The following is a 15,711-nucleotide window of genomic DNA, read 5'->3' on the forward strand; positions in this document are numbered from 1 at the left end:
TTGTCTCATCACAACCTTTATGGTCAGTGTTTGCAATTACTTGTTTAACTGCCCCTCCCCCACTCCACTAGCGTTTAAGCCCAGTGGGGGTAGCATTACCCCTGGGTGGGGGTAGTGGAGGGTAGAGGTGGTCTCAGACTGTCTCTCTTGCTCTAGGACTTCAATGTTCAGCCTGATGCTCACCGGCTAGTGACATATTCCACTCTCCCAGTTGATGGATTTTTATAAAAGTCCATTATATACATTCAGCCAAAAGAAAACTTTAATAAACTTCAAAATGTAAAAGCTGTACAGATAACTCTGATCTGATAGCAAAAGGATAAACAAAAATAAAACTTTAATAAACCTCAAAATGTAGACTCTGTACAGATAACTCTGACCTGATAGCAAAAGGATAAATAAAAATAAACAAACAGAAAATTCCAACTTGTCAGAAATTAAATATGAAATGACTCCAGTCAAGGAGGAAATAAAAACTGAAATTAGAAGTTATTTATAAAATATGATACAAGCAGCAATCCACATAAAAAATGTATGGGAGGTGGCCAAGTCTGCACTCAAAGGGAAAAAATGAGAGATTGAAATGTTTTCATATTTGAACAAGAAATAACTAAACTAAATGAAGAAAGCAGTCAAAGCAAGGAACTAAAAAAAAGAACAAACAAAGCTAAGAAGAGCAGAAGGAGAGAATTAATAAAGATAAAATAAAAGTTAAGAAATTAGAACACATAACAAAACATAGACTTTATAGACATATTCAAGAATGTGTTCTTTGGAAGGCAAATAAAGTCAACATGCATTTGGAAAACTCAACATATAAACATCAAGATATAGACTCCTCACAATTGCTTTCTGGAAAAAAAAAAAACTATAAAATATCTAGGAGTAAATTAAGGAATAGCTCTGCAAAATCAATAGGAAGAAAATCAGAAAACCCCAACATCTTACTAAAGAACTTTCTAGAAGATCTAAATACACAAAGAAACAAACGGTGCTTCTGGAAGAGGAGATGCAATATTTGTAAACGTAGCAGTCCTTCCTAAATTAATAAGTGAATTTAATATAATTTCAATCACAAGGGGTCAGAGAGAGGCAGGTTTTGACAAGTATCATAAAGTTTTCCTAGGAAAGCGAATGTACAGGAAAATAAAAAGTTTTGAAAAGTAGGATAATGAGGGAATCTGGATGAAAAGGAGGGTGGGGCTCCATGTATGTGGCTCAGGAGTGGGGGATGGAGGAGTGGGTGGACAGGGACTTATTGTCCTGGGCACCCTGAGCTCTGTCTCTCCTCCTCACAGGCTGCTGGCCACACCAACACCCAGCCGGCCTCCCCACAAAATGCTTTGACCACCCACAATTCTTCATCAGATGCGGCCACCATCCGTTCCCTGCCCCCAACACTTGGACTTATGCCAAAGACTTAAAATTCGGGGCAGATGTCTGAGTTCTAATGCTTTGAAGTGTGAAGCTGTAGCTGTCACTACAGGGCCAGAGAAGAAAGATAATTATTAAAGTTGGGGCAGAAGCAAAGTAGAAAAAGATGATGTGATCCTCTGAAGGACGTAAGGACTGATTTGGAGGACAAATAGTTAAGTATTGATACCAAAGATGCTCAGGACATTGGCATCGACACAAACAAAGGGGCTGGGGTGGTACCACCTGGTGCACAGCAGGCAGTGTTCACAAGCAAGTTCACACTCCAGGGTCAAAGACAGTTGGAGATCATCAGTGGACACCAGACCAGGAGGGGGTGATGTGGCTGCTGGTGCTGTAGTTGATGAACTTAGACAACCCGTGGTGATTGAAGAAGCCAAGAAATTGAAGAAGATGCTCAAACGACTACATGTTTTTTAGCAGATGGAGACCAAAAGAATGGGGCGAGAGCACTTATGACACATGAGAAAAGATTGAGAGGGGTCATGGCAGCCGAGAATGGAAAGTCATTGACTGCCCACTTAGAAATTACTGAGAACAGGGAATTCAAGGGAGGTTTTTTAATCCATATTTGATTGACACATCAAGAGTTGTGAAATATGAATTCCATGATGCTTAGAGAGAAAAGAAACATTCTAATGTCTGGTGCCCAGAGGAAAGAATATTTCTTTCCCAACAGCACCCGTGAAAGTTCAGGTTTCTAAGCTGAATTTAGAAAGTTCTAACTTAGAAAGTTCATTTCTAAGCTCTCATTGGCCAGAACCTGGTCACATGTACACCCCTGAGCCAATCACAGTAGGCAAAGTAATGGATCCCGGCTGATGGATTTGGACTGTAGTCTCCTGCCACCCCTGCAGATAGATGGGTGATGTCAACTCCACCATGACCACAGGGACTCCAAGGAGAATCCAGGTGTGTTTAGGCAGGTAAATAAGGGGTGTGAATTACAGGAGATGCCCAGCAGCGTTCACTTCCCCTAGAAGAGAAATGCAACGTGTGACATTAGGCCTTGGGACAGATCATCTTTCACTGAGTTTCACTTAAAAGAACAAAACTCAGAGCAGTTTGGGTAATGCTATTCTAATATCCCACCAGCTTCCATGAAAGTAGTCCCTGCTCCACAGCCCCCTCCTGATGGGCAGCCCACGTGGACAGTGACAAGAGCCCATCCGGGGCCCAAGGTAGGAGAGACCACTTGCCATCTTCATTGACCTCAGCCAGAACAGCAGCAGCCACTGTCCCCACCAGGTACAGCAAGAAGGTTCACAGTTGCCCCCGACAGTGCTAAGCATATCCCCGGGCAGCCCCAGCTACTGCCAGACAATGAGGACTTTTGTTCAGACCATGTTGGGGGCCGCTTCAGAGCACGATGCCAAAGCCTGTGTTCCTCTGAAGCATAGCGCCCTGCTGGCTAGCAGTGGAGCACATCGGGAGAGAGACAGAACAAGCTCTCACCCCAGAAGGTGGCAGAGGACGCCTCAACCTGCGGCCAAAACGTTGGCTGCGCGGTGCACCATCTGAATCCGCTTTAATTGATGAATTTTCATCAACTGGCAGTTAGATGAATTGGATTTTATTGGAACCGTTCAAATGTTCAAGGGAGACGGGTACACACATAGTGTCATTTGGAACAAAACCTGCCAGGCAGCCAGCACAGAACAAGAGGCAGGTGTTGATCTGTTTTCCAGGCGACCTCATATATACATCTCTTAGAGCACATTGCTTGGCCTTCAGTGGGGGACAGTCTGTCTCCCCACGAGAAATTGGGTCTTGTCTTGTTTGCCTGGGAATTACAGGCATCCCTTGGCATCCATAGGGGTTTGGTTCCAGAAACCCCCACAGACATCAAAGTCTGCGGATGCTCGAGTCGCTTATACAAAATGGAGTAGTATTTGCATATAACCTATGAAAATACTTTAAATATATACACCATATAATTATACAGTATTGTGTAAATTATATGGGCTTCCCTGGTGGCTCAGTGGTAAAGAATCTACCTGCCAATGCAGGAGACTCGGGTTCAATTCCTAGTCTGGAAAGATCTCCTGGAGGAGGGGATGGCCACCCAATCCAGTATTCTTGCCTGGAAAAGCCCATGGACAGAGGAGCCTGGCGGGCTACAGTCCATGGCGTCTCAGAGTCTGACATGATTTAGCCACTGGACCACAACAACAACAACTTAATAAATTGCATTATTTTCCCATATATTTTAAATTATCCCTAGATGACTCATAATAGTTAACACAATGGGAATGCACGTAAAATAGTTTCCTTTGTATAGCAAATTCAAATTTTGCTTTTTGAAACTTTCTGGAATTTTTCCCCTGAATATTTTCAATCCTTGGTTGCTTGAATCTACGGACATGAAAACCCATGAATAAGAAAGTCCAACAGTAACCAAATGCCCAGCACAGAGCATGGGGGCCCATAGGTGCGTGGTAGATGTTTGGAAAGAAGGCAGGAAAGGAGGAAGTGAAGGCAGATGATAGGAAAAAGAGGGACGGTGGAAGGGGAGAGCAAGGAGGAAAGGAAGGGAGGGACACAGTATTATCCAGGCATCTCTGACCCTCTGGCATGGCCACAGCCACAGGATAGGAGCTCCAGCCTCAAGTCTTCAAGAAAAGAAAGGAAGAGTTTTCTCATGGGACTGCCTCTGTTTCTTTCTGGCCCTCTCTTTCCCTTCCAGGAATTTTCACCTTCTCTGTATTGGAGGGAACCTTCTGGGGAGCATTGGAGCACCAGTCCAGGTAAATTTCACTGCTGCTGCTGCTGCTGCTAAGTTGCTTCAGTCGTGTCCGACTCTGTGTGACCCCATAGACGGCAGCCCACCAGGCTCCCCCGTCCCTGGGATGCTCCAGGCAAGAACACTGGAGTGGGTTGCCATTTCCTTCCTCAATGCATGAAAGTGAAAAGTGAAAGTGAAGCCACTCAGTCGTGTCCGACTCGTAGTGATCCCATGGACTGTAGCCCACCAGGCTCCTCCATCCATGGGATTTTCCAGGCAAGAGTACTGGAGTGGGGTGCCATTGCCTTCTCTGAAATTTCATTGGAAAAGAGGAATTAATCTCGGCTTTTGGATTCTTTCTAGAAGCCATTGGTAGCCGTTCTGAGCACACTAAATCCCAGGCCGGTTGAGGAGTTGCTGCTATCGGGTGTTCCCTCCCTCCCCTACCTTGTCCTACCCAACACCCATGCCCAGTGAATAAATACGTCTCAAAGCTCCCTTGACCACCCTTGTCCCCTAATTTCTTAAGGGTCCGTTGGAGCTAGGAATGGTTGCGGTGAATTTCTGCACTCTCGGAAGGACTGAGTTCATATCCTTTAGACATAAACTAGGACAGCATTTTCTGAATCTCACCAGTGTGTGTTCCTCCAGTCTACCCTTTTTTCCTCTTGCTTTTGATTCAGAGAGAAAGGGAGACACACTAGCTGACTTAGAGCGCAATCCAAACCCCAGGTACCAATTTCAAAGCAAGAGTCAAAACCTTCAGGCTCCTTTTTGGCTGGTAAATAGAAACTCCTGACTCTCTCAGACAAGCCCAAAAGGCAGGGGAGGCCCCGTTGCTAAGAAAAAATGGCAGGTGAAGGGCTCTGCTTTGAGCTCCCCCACATCCTGAGCACCCCTCTCAGGGCTGGCTGCATGTCTGGGTGTTACTAAGGGGATGTCAGGATGCGGGCAGATGCAGGCAGTGGGCTTGATTGACTCCAAATCACTCCAGGAAAAAGAGTTTCTAAACCTGTACCCAGCCAGCTGCCTTTCTCCCGACCTCTCTCTCCTCATGAAAGTAACAGATATCCTAGCAACTGAGATGGGGGTTGAAGTTTGGAGTTTACAACTATTCTGAAGAGATTAGAGTTTCACAAGAAGAAATCTAGACTGAGATTTCATCTTCCAAGATTGATTGGCTTAATGTCAAGAAACAAAGCAGCACCTGTGACAAACCCAACTGCTTGAGCAGCTAGCCACTGACCTCACAGTCTGTGGACAGAAGAGATCAGAGAATGGGGACAGTTGTGGAAGCCGGGAAGCTGGACCCATCTCACTTGACCCCTCCACATAGCATGAGAATACAGTCCCCAGACCTCTTGATTTTTCAACAGAAATTAAATACCTGTATTTAAAATCCAAATCTTCCACAATGATTTGGATTTTAAAAATGTGAACAATTCACAGTTTTAAAAAAGGATTTGGGGACTTGCCTGGTGGTCCAGTGGTTAGGACTCAGAGCTTCCACTGTAGGGGGCCTGGGTTCAATCCCTGGTCAGGAAACTAAGACCCTGCATGCTGCCTGGCATGGCCAAAAAATAAACAAAGAAAGAATTTGGAGAGATGCTGAGTGGGTCTCAGACTGGATTCTGCCCCAGGCCGGATATGAAACAAAAGGCCTCGATCAGTGAGATTTGGAAAACAGGCATTTGTCAGCAGCATGGCTGGTTGTGACTCTGTGTAGGATTCCTATGTTTCTCATTAATTCCAGGGTGTATTTGAACAAACAAAGTAACCAACTCGTCCCAGTTTGCCTAGGGAGTCCCAGTTTTAAAACTGAAAGTCCTGCATCCCACAGAGTCCTCGAGACCAGGAAAAACAGGACAGTTGGTCACCCAAACAAAGAGACACTCAGTAAGTCATCTGGCCATGTCCACATGGAAGTCTGTGAGTCTGAAAAGGGACAAGACCCTTTGAGGAGTAATCGTGGCCACAACGGGGACCACGCCACTCAGACTCAAGGTCAGACCTCACTTCTTCTGACCTTCACTTTGTGGAATCTAAGCTGAGCAAACCTGTCCCTTCAGAGCCTGTCCAGTCTCCCAGGTATCTTCACAGAACTGCTGGGAGAGCCTGGGTCCCTGAGTGATGGTGTGGAGCAGCCTCCTCACCACCCACACTGGGCTATGCCATGAACCAGGACCCATTCTGATAACATGTAGCCAGTGAGATTTGTGGGTTTTATCACAATATTTGGCCAATTCTGACTGATACCCCAGGGGACTCCTGCCTTTGTGGCCAGCAGCACCTGGCATGAGGGTGATTATACCACTCAATTAGACCCACCAGACTTCCTCTCAGAGAAGGCAATGGCACCCCACTCCAGTACTCTTGCCTAGAAAATCCCATGGACGGAGGAGCCTGGTGGGCTGCAGTCCATGGCGTCGCTGGAGTCGGACACAACTGAGTGACTTCACTTTAACTTTTAACTTTCATGCATTGGAGAAGGAAATGGCAACCCACTCCAGTGTTCTTGCCTGGAGAATCCCAGGGACGGGGAAGCCTGGTGGGCTGCCATCTATGAGGTTGCACAGAGTCGGACGTGACTGAAGCGACTTAGCAGCAGCAGCAGGAGCAGACTTCCTCTCCGAGGAGTTTGGATTCAGTGCTCAGGGCCCTAAACGGTTTCCACTGGCCACTTGAAGATAAATCTGAGTAGGAGCCATCAGGTGGTCCGGGGCTCAGAAGGGAGGAGAAAGCTGGTGTTAGGGCTGAGTTGTGTCCCAAATGCTTATGTGGAAATCCTGACCCCCAGTACCTGAGAATGCAACTATATTAGAAGATAGAGCCCTTCCAGAGGTAACCAAGTTGGAATAAGTTCGATAAGGTGGCCCTAATCCAGTACAGCTTCCCTGGTGGCTCAGTGTAAAGAATCCTCTTGCCAATTCAGGAGACATAGGTTCGATCCCTTGGTTGGGAAGATCCCCTGGAGAAGGAAATGGCAACCCACTCCAGTATTCTTGCCTGGAAAAATACATGGACAGAGCAGTCCAGCAGGCTACAGCCCATGAGGTGTCAAAAGAGTTGAAACACGACTGAGCAATTAAACAACAAATAACAATCCAATACGATCACTGTTCTCATTAGAAAAGGAGATCTAGAGCACAGACGTGCACGGAGGAAAGACTGTGTGAAGACAAGGAAAAGACAGCCATCTGCAAGCCACGCAGAGAGGCCGCAGGAGAAACCAACCCTACCCACACGTGATCTGAAATTTCTAGTCTCCAGAACTGGAAGGAAATTCATTTCTCTTCTATGCTTCTCAGTCTGTGGTCTTTTGCTTTGGTGGCCAGAGCTGATGATGGTAACTGGTCAGCAGAGAAGAGGAGCCTGAAGGTGAGGCAGAGCTGGGAGTCATGGATTCCAGGGAGAGAGACAGAGTTTCATGGGACTTGACTCTACTACTGGCCTTCAGATCTCAGGAATAACAAATTCCTCTCTCTTGCTAAAGATCCTGATGCTGGGAAAGATTGAAATCAGGAGGAGAAGGGGGTGACAGAGGATGAGATGGTTGGATGGCATGAGTTTGAGCAAAATCTGGGAGATAGTGAAGGACAGAGGAGTCTGGCAGGCTGCAGTCTATGGGGTCACAGAGTTGGACACGACTTAGCAACTGAACGGGAACAATTCTCATGCTAATATCATGTAGGAAACGAGTTGCCAGTCCAGGTTCGATGCATGATGCTGGATGCTTGGGGCTGGTGCACTGGGACGGCCCAGAGGGATGGTATGGGGAGGGAGGAGGGAGGAGGGTTCGGGATGGGGAACACATGTATACCTGTGGCGGATTCATTTTGATATTTGGCAAAACTAATACAATTATGTAAAGTTTAAAAATAAAATAAAATTAGAGAAAAAAAATAAATAAATAAAATCTAAAAAAAAAAAAAAAATCTAAACTTACTTTCAACCAAAGCAGCCTTAACCACATAATTTGGTTTCATGATTCTGACCACGACCCAGAGACCTTATTCCTATGAATGTCCTTAGCCCATTAGAAAAGAGACATTTAATGCAAAACACTTCTGTGGTAGACAGAATAATGGCCTCCCAAGATAGCCACATCCTACTCCACGAGACCTGTAAGTATGCTCCCGTGTATGGCAAAGGGATTTTTTTTTTTGCATCTATGTATATGTTTTAATTAAAAAATAAACATAAAAATGAAAGGGAGAAAACAATCAGCATGGTCAAAAATTCTGAGTTTTTAATCTATCATCTTAATCAAGTTCCCGCTTGCTTTTTTTTCAATTGGAGTACAATTGCTTTACACTGCTATGTCAGTTCCTGCTCTACAGCAAGGTGAATCAGCCATACTTGTACATATATCCTCTCTCTTTTAGACTTACTTCCTATTTATGTCACCACAGAGCACCGAGTGGGCTTCCCAGGTGGCCCTAGTGGTAAAGAATCCACCTGGCAATGCAGGAGACAAAAGAGATGTGGGTTCAACCCCCAGGTTGGGAAGATCCCATAGAAGAGAGCATGGCAACCCACTCCAGTATTTTGAGGAGCTCCTCTGGTGGTTCAGATGGTAAAGAATCCACCATCAATGCAGGATACCTGGGTTTAATCCCTGGGTCAGGAAGAGCCCCTGGAAAATGGAATGGCAACCCACTCCAGTATTCTTGCCTGAAGAATTCCATGGACAGAGGAGCCTGGCAGGTAGAATCCATGGGGTCGCAAAGAGTCAGACACAACTGAGCGACTAACACACACACACAGAGCATTGAGTAGAATCCCCTGTGCTATATAGTAGGTTCTCTTTAGGTATCCCTTTTGCAAAGGGGTTTTGTGAGGTGATTACCTTAAAATTCTGGAGATGGGGAGACTATTCTGAATTATTTTGAATTGCTGAAGTCAACCCAATATAATGACAAAGGTTTCGTAAGGGGAAAAGGGAAACAGAAGAGCCAGACAGATTGGAAGATGCTCTGCTGTTAGCTTCAAAGATGAAGGAAGGGGCCACAAGCCAAGGAATGCCAGGTACCTCTAAGAAGCTGGGAAAGGCAAGGAAATGGATTCTCCCTCAGAGGCCCCAGGAGAGCAGCCTTGCTAACACCTTGATTGACCTCTAGAACTACAATAAATGTATGTCATTTAAAGTCACTAAATTTATATTAATCTGTAAAGCAGCAGTAGGAAAGCAATACAACTTCGATTAGTGTACTCTTCCTAAACCCAGCCCCTGAACTTGTTTAAATTCTTGTTTCTTTTTCCCCTCAACTATTCATATGGAAGATGAGTCAATCAAAGGATGCACCTGGGTTCTGAATTCTAGTTGAATTCCAAACAAGAAGTAATTAATGGAAAGAATGGCTTCACATTTGTCAAAGTAGTTTGAAGCCTCACAACCACATGAATCTTCAAAAGCAAATTCCCCAATCCTTCCTCTTGCTGTCTCTCACACTCAGATGGTTTATTTGATGTAGGTTGTGTTAGCAAAACATCAGGGCTTTTGGAAAAATGCAGTAGTTCTGCCTTGAGCTTCTAGTTCATGGCCATCCAGGGCCACCCATCCCAGCAGGAGCAGAAGATACCAAGAGGCTTCAGTCCTAATGCAGGTAAAACAATGAATGCAATCAGCCAATGTTTCCAATTGCTAAGATTCTGCCCTTGTTTTTACCCTAGTCTCCCAATAGGTCCCCACCCACACCTTAAGTGATATCGCAGGTTAGCAGAGTGGAGCTGCCCAGAGAGATGCTCTTTTGCCCACGTCTGTTCTACGGGTGCAGCCACAAACCCCTCAGACTGGAAAAAGCAGACAGCTGCGCCCGGCAGGCTCACATGTGCTGGCTCCATCTGCTAAATCATTAAAACTCAGCCTTGGCAGAGTCTGCAGAAAAACACATTTGTTTTCTCCATAAAGAGGAAGAGTAAACTTTCCTGTCGTCCTCATAAGTTTTTGCAATTACTTTAATGTGCAAAGTGCCTTGTACAAAGGCACAAAGCTGTTCCACAGGCTAAGGTACCGAGAGGCAGGCTTTCATTAAATTATGTTATAGGTTAAATGATACATCCGCCTGCTCTGTCAACTTAACCATCATTTCAGAGTAATAAGGCATGGTCATGCCAAAGTTCATAGCGATGTCCAGAGATCACAATGTGCCTCTTACACCAACACATGTCTAAGGAAAATATCCAATGTGGTGGTCCAGGAGGGGTCACTCAGAGAGAACGGACCACCTTGGGGATGGTGAGTGGTATGATTCACACAGCCCTGGAGTCACCAGGGAAAGAGGAGTCCATGAAACCTGAAAAATGGGGTTGTCCCATCTCCTGAACCAGAGATAAGCCTCAGATTTCATACACCAGTTAATCCCCAACTCACCCCACCCAGCATGGAACTGACTAGAGCCATTAGGACAGCCTGACTGTCCACTTTCTTGCTTGGTAAGTTTGCCACTCTGAGCTTCAACTTTCTCATCTGTTGTTATTTAATTGCTGTGCTGTGTCCAACTCTTTTGCGACCCCATGGACTGCAGCCCGCCAGGCTCCTCTGTCCATGGGATTCCCCAGGCAAGAATACTGGGGTGGGTTGTCATTTCCTTCTTCAGGGGGTCTTCCTGACCCAGGGATTGACCCTGTGTCTCCTGCATTGGCAGGTGGATTTGGTGTCACTGAATCACCAGTGAAGCCCCTTCTCATCTGTGAAATGGGTATAAAAATAATGGCTACGTCTTAGGGCAAAGAGAGAACTGAGGGAGCAAATGTATGTAAAGGACTTATCACTTGTGTGTCTCTTCAAAACCTAGCAGCAGCACCATGTCTTTGTGACTAGTGTAAAAGATACTTTTAAAGCTTACGCTGTCCCTTCAAACGCAGCCCTCAGCCCCCCATCCTAAACCTGGTACTGTCTGTGACACTAAAGGCAAGCTACAGCCTGTGGGCCAGATCCTCTGCTTGCCACCTGTTTGGTACACCTGTTGAACTATATAACGGTTTTAACATTTTTTAATAGAGATAAATAGACTTTTCCTAAAGAAGACTATTATTGAGTGAGGTGCGGAAACTAAAGAAAATTCAGATTTTAGGGTCCACAAATAAAGTTTTATTGAGACACTGGTGAAGGTCACAAACAAGATCCACAGGCCCACTAAAAGACAGTTTCAATCTAAAGATTATAGAGCACTCCCCTTTTCCCACTGCTGACCACTACACCAACAGGACTCCAGTATAATAGCAGGGGATTACAGCTGAAAGCACATTACTTGATAACACGTTTGGCTTGCAACAAAAATTACAAAGCATACCAAAAGGGGGAAAAGGAGTCTGAAGAGACAAAGCAAGCATCAGAACCAGACTCAGATATGACACAGATGTTGAAATCATCAGACAGAGAGTTTAAAGTAACTATGATTAATATATTAAGGATGTGCATGGAAAAACATGCAATACTGGTGGGTAATAAAACCAGAAAAATAAAAATTCTAAGAAATAATCAAAAGGAAATCCTAGAGATCAAAAACATTCTAACAGAAAGGAAGAATGCCTTTGATGGGCTCGTCAGCAGGTTGGACATGACTGAGGAAAGAATTAGTGAGCTTCAGGATACATCAATAGAAACACCCCAAACTGAAAAGCAAAGAGAAAAAAGAATGATAAAAACAGAACACCCAAGAAGTATGGGGTGTTCTGGCATTATTAGAATGCCAAAAGGAGGAGAAAGAGAATGGAGAAAAATATTTGGAGAAATGATGGCTGAAAACTCTCCCAAATTAATGACAGATATCAAACTACAGATCCAGAAGTCTCAGAATACCAAAAAGCTGCACTTGGGGGCATATCCCACTCAAACTACAGAAAACCAAAAATAAAGATAAGTTTTTGAATGAAGCCAGAGGGGATGAAAAAACCTCACCTCTAAAGGAACAAAGATAAGAATTACAGCAGAATTCCCATCAGAAATTGTGCAACCAAGACAGGTGGAGTGAAATATTTTAAAATATTGAATCACAAAAACAATAGGACCAACTTAGAATTCTATCTCCAGATAAATTATCCTTCAAAATAAAAGAGAAATAAAGACTTTCTCAGACAAGTAAAAACTAAGGGAAAATATTGTTTGTAGATGTGCTCTGCAAGAAATGTTGGGAGATTGTCTCAGGCAAAATGAAAAGAATAAAGGTCAAAATTTTTTTAATTTTTTTTAATTTTTGACTGCACCATGCAGCATGAAGGATGCTGGTTCCTTGACCAGGGATCAAACCCAAGTCCCTCACATTGAAAGTGCAGAGTCTTAATCCCTGGACCACCATAAAAGTTCCCCCAAAATTTTAATGTACATTTTTTTAAAAGGAAAAAGCATCAGAGGAGATGTAAATGAAAATAAAATCTTTTATTTTTCATATTTGTACTCAAACGTAAAGGTAACTGTCTAAAGTAAAAATCATTTCTTAGTTTGCTCAGACTGCCACAACAAAATGCCACCACATGGGTGGCTTAAATAACAGACATCTATTTTTGCACCATTCTGGAGTTTGGGAAGTCCAAGATCAAGGCTCTAACCAATTTGGTTTTGGGTGAGGGCCCTCTTCCTGGCTTGCAGATGGCCATTTTGTCCTCACATGGCCTTTCTTTGCTGTATTAGCACAGAGAGAGCATGAGAAGCCCTTCTGATGTCTCTTCTTACAAGAACACTAATCCTGGTGGACCTTCAGTTCAGTTAAGTGCAGTTCAGTGCAGTCGCTCACTCATGTCCAACTCTTTGCGACCCCATGAACTGCAGCACACCAGGCCTTCCTGTCCATCACCAACTCCCGGAGTTCACTCAGACTCACGTCCATCGAGTCAGTGATGCCATCCAGCCATCTCATCCTCTGTCATCCCCTTCTCCTCCTGCCCCCAATCCCTCCCAGCATCGGGGTCTTTTCCAATGAGTCAACTCTTCACATGAGGTGGCCAAAGTACTGGAGTTTCAGCTTTAGCATCATTCCTTCCAAAGAACACCCAGGACTGGTCTCCTTTAGAATGGAATGGTTGGATCTCCTTGCAGTCCAAGGGACTCTCAAGAGTCTTCTCCAACACCACAGTTCAAAAGCATCAATTCTTCAGCACTCAGCTTTCTTCACAGTCCAACTCTCACATCCATACGTGACCACTGGAAAAACCATAACCTTGACTAGACGGACCTTTGTTGGCAAAGTAATGTCTCTGCTTTTGAATATGCTATCTAGGTTGGTCATAACTTTCCTTCCAAGGAGTAAGCGTCTTTTAATTTCGTGGCTGCAATCGCCATTTGCAGTGATTTTGGAGCCCAGAAAAATAAAGTCTGACACTGTTTCCACTGTTTCCCCATCTATTTGCCATGAAGTGATGGGACCAGATGCCATGATCTTAGTTTTCTGGATGTTGAGCTTTAAGCCAACTTTTTCACTCTCCTCTTTCACTTTCATCAAGAGGCTTTTGAGTTCCTCTTCACTTTCTGCCATAAGGGTGGTGTCATCTGCATATCTGAGGTTATTGATAGTTCTCCTGGCAATCTTGATTCCAGCTTGTGCTTCTTCCAGCCCAGCGTTTCTCATGATGTATTCTGCATATAAGTTAAATAAGCAGGGTGACAACCTTACTATGACCTTATTTAACTTTTCTCATCTCCTTATAAGGCCTTGACCCAAATACAGTGATACTGAGTTTTAGGGCTTCAACACGTGGAGTTAGGAAGGGGAGATGCAATCCAGTACATAGAAAACAGTACCACTGTATTAGGGTATCAGAATTACAGCAACTGTGCCAACAAAGGGCCCCACAGGTCCATGTTGGGGACCCCTCCTTATTTGAGGATAAGCTGTAGACCATCTGAGTTCTACTAGGCAGTGGCTGCTATACTAAAAAGGTATAGGCATATGAGAGGTTGAACAGTACTGGAGATATAGTTCTGACCCTCACCATCATGAGAAGATCTTACTAACATCTCATTAACACACCTGGCTTCCAGCTGAGACATCTCATGATTCTTAAGAGGAAGAACCACACCACAGAGTAGGGCCTACTCTGGAACTTCCCTAAGGAAGCCTGTACCAAAGCCCTCACAAGGTCTACAAGGAATCTGCAGTGCTTAGAGGTTAAGTCTCAGAGGGAACTGGCAATCAGATAACCAGGGTGCAGCCAGATGTGGGTCCTTCTTGGTGTCCCCCAACTTGAGAGGGCTTCCTCTGCTTTAGCACATCCACAAGTGGGCACACTCCAGAGGACCCATCTCTTCATGGTCACCCCCATTTCGTCATCCATACCCTGCTTGGCTGAACATACATGTCTTCAGCCTTCACATATTGCATTTCTGCATAGCCACCCCCTCATGGGTACACCCGCCCCTTTAGTGAGTCCTCTCCTTCCCTGTGTACATGTGTGCCTTGCCAGGTACACATCAGTCCAGGGCCAGTCAGTGATCAGACCTGCCCAACCTGGGTCCAATTCAAGGCCACCTCGTAAATGTAATACTTTCTAGAAAAGCTAGGGCAGACCCGCCGCCATGAAATCCACTCTTGGGCTTCCTTGGTGGCCCAGTGCTTAAGAATCTGCCTTTCAGTGCAGGGGACACAGGTTTGATCCCTGGTCCAAGAAGATGCCACATGCCACAGATCAGCTAAGCCCGTGTGCCACAACCACTGAACCTACATGCTGCAACTTCTGAAGCACACATGGCCTAGAGCCTGTGCTCTGCAACACGAGAAGCCACCAAAATGAGAAGTCACAGCCAGAGACCACCCCACCATAACTAGAGAAATTCCACACAGCAATGGAGAACCAAAGCAGCCAAAAGTTTAAAAAAATTATTTTAAAGAGAAACCCATTCTTGTCTTTAAAAGCAAAATAATCAAAGCAAGTGGGTACCCCCAAAATTCTACTCCCATGTTACAGCAGAATGGCCTCAATACTGAGTGTCTCCATCCATTGACGGAGCAGCTGCATTGAGCCAAGGGTTGGAACCTGCTCAAAATTTTTCTTTTCCGTTTAATTGGCGGGAACCAAAAGTCATGGATTCCAACCAAAAAACACTCCACTCCATCAACCCTGTTGTCAAGATTGCTCCTCTTTCAAGCTCCAGCTTCAATATTGGTGACATGTTTGGTTGACAGGCAAGCCTGTTTTCCCACAGTGTCAGGTCAAAATTACCCCAACTGCCTCCACATTCCATCACTAGAAATGCAGGGTAAGTGCAAGTGACTTTAAAAGAGATGCAGAAGTAGAAAATGGACATGTGGACACAGTGGGGGAAGGGGAGGGTGAGGTGAATTGGGAGAATAGCATTGACATATATACATGACCATGTATAAAATAGAGAGCTTGTGGGAAGGTGCTGTATAGCACAGGGAGCTCAGCTCAGTGCTCTGTGATGACCTAGAGGAGTGGGGTCAGATGGCGGGAGGAAGGCGATACATGTATACATATAGCTGATTTGCTCTGTTGTACAGTAGAAACTAACACAACATTGTAAAGCAATTATACTTCAATAAAATTTTTTTAAATTTTTTAAAGAAAACAAAAGTGCATCTCTAAAAACAAAAAGT

Source organism: Bos indicus x Bos taurus, chromosome 13, assembly GCF_003369695.1.
Source record: "Bos indicus x Bos taurus breed Angus x Brahman F1 hybrid chromosome 13, Bos_hybrid_MaternalHap_v2.0, whole genome shotgun sequence".
NCBI classification, from domain to species: Eukaryota; Metazoa; Chordata; class Mammalia; order Artiodactyla; family Bovidae; genus Bos; species Bos indicus x Bos taurus.